The sequence below is a fragment of the Procambarus clarkii genome, chromosome 13, assembly GCF_040958095.1.
Source record: "Procambarus clarkii isolate CNS0578487 chromosome 13, FALCON_Pclarkii_2.0, whole genome shotgun sequence".
In the NCBI taxonomy this organism is placed as follows: Eukaryota; Metazoa; Arthropoda; class Malacostraca; order Decapoda; family Cambaridae; genus Procambarus; species Procambarus clarkii.
The window spans coordinates 4055928-4057988 of record NC_091162.1 but is presented as its reverse complement, the minus strand read 5'-3'; positions in this window follow the sequence as shown (position 1 = coordinate 4057988).

The window sequence follows — 2061 nt, the reverse complement described above, 5'->3', positions numbered from 1 at the left end:
GACCGACGGCGGAGAAACCCCGCTCGATACCTGCTGGATGAGGTACTGGGAGCTTTGTTACACCTGAAGCCCGGTCCAAGGCTAGGCCAGACCGGCCAGAGGATGGCCCACCAGGCAGCTGCTAGGAGCAGTCTACCGGCCCACATACCCCCACAACCAGGACGGGCCGGAACTGCCATACGAAAACAGGCCAGTGCGCCCCGGAAATCCACGGACGAACCAGCAAGAAGGCTTATGCTCGCAAGTAGGACGTGTAACAAGCACAGACCACTGATGGTAATACAGTGTCCCCCAAAAGTGCCAATAGCACCACTGCACTCCACTGGTACTATCCCGCAAGTTCCACCAGATAGGCGGGACCCAAGAGCCAGAGCTCAAATCCTGCAAGCACAGCCAGGAGCCTCACCAGGTGAGTACAGAACCAACCCTACAACCCCCACACCTCACAACATTAAAAAGGGAGGGTCCCCTGAATGACACCAGCATGGGTTGGACATGCACATGAGGGGGGACAGGAAGGGGTGATAAGGGACAGTCACTGGTGTGCGAACGGTCTCAGTCGTACAAAATATACCTAAATAAAGACAGGTATAGAAACACCGCCGCATCCAGCGCCCGGCCAAAAGACGCCAGACTGCAGTAACTCACCTGGCGAATGGTGGCACGAACTTGACACGACTCAACCGTGCCCAGAAGAACTTGAGAGCACCGCCAGGTGAAGACGCCAGAGCCGGACCCTGCCGGACCCGTAGGAGAACAGGGAGAGGCGAAGGAGGCGGTCCACACCCATGACAGGGAAAACCGCGGTGTCCTCCCCACAACAGGGAACCAGGACACCCCCGGCGCGAAGGGGCACATACCGCAGCCAGGGAGAAGAACGAGAGGCGAAGCACTGTAGCAAAAAAGGGGCGCAAAACCCCAGCACTGAAACACCGCCCAGACCAAAACAAACTCCACGGCGCATGCGCATAACACGCTGGCCGAACCGCACACCCTCCCTGCGGGAAGGCGCCAGCCAGGACTACTGCACGAGAAAAAGAAGCCAAAAGAGGAAGCAGGAACAAGAAAACCGGCCAAAGAAGCAAAGAGCCCAAAAAGGAATCCAACCGGGCGACAAGCAGCCCAACCGGGCGACAAGCAGCCCAACCGGGCGACAAGCAGCCCAACCGGGCGACAAGCAGCCCAACCGGGCGACAAGCAGCCCAACCGGGCGACAAGCAGCCCAACCGGGCGACAAGCAGCCCAACCGGGCGACAAGCAGCCCAACCGGGCGACAAGCAGCCCAACCGGGCGACAAGTAGCCCAACAGGGCGACAAGTACGAGGAGCCGACAGACGTTCCAATAATGCGGGAAGTAGCGAAAAACCTTCCCGTACCCTCGAGAACACAGAAGCCAACACTAGTCCCGAAGGCACACGAAGGCGCAGGCGCACCCGAGATCAGAAGTCACGCAGAACCCCACCGAACGGGGAAACATGACAAAAACACCGTCCCAAAAAGGGGGGGAGAGGAAACATCCACCCACAGGACGGAACCAACCGACTCAAAGGCCAAGGAACCGAGCCCGGGGAGGGGCCGACGTCCAACAGCACGTACAGCGAGTGGGGAGGAAAGACCCCACTCCGCGTAACCACAAGCCCCGCCTAGAGGGGGATAAAAACCCCCACGGGGTCTAACGGGGCCAAGGACCCCCCAAGTCAGCCCCTCCCCAGCCCCGGGAACCTACACGACAGGCCCCGGGGCCGAGCCGTGCCCCCAAAGCCCGGCCGTACCAGAAAACCGGGGCAGCCGTGAAAACACTAAGGAAGGGAGCCCACTGGCAGACTCATACAACACGGCTGGAGGAACAGGCCCAAATGCCCCCGTCACTACCCCGGAAGGGGAATTCCCCGAGACTGCCCGAGTCTCAACACCACCAAAAACCCCGCCCCGAACCTACAGACCGTAAGGAACCGGATGCAGGCAGGGTGAACCAGGGGAAAAGACAAGGGGGCGTGGATGGAACCGAAGCAGCCAACACCCCCAAGTCCCAAAACGAACTACAACGGGGCAGCCCCGGGG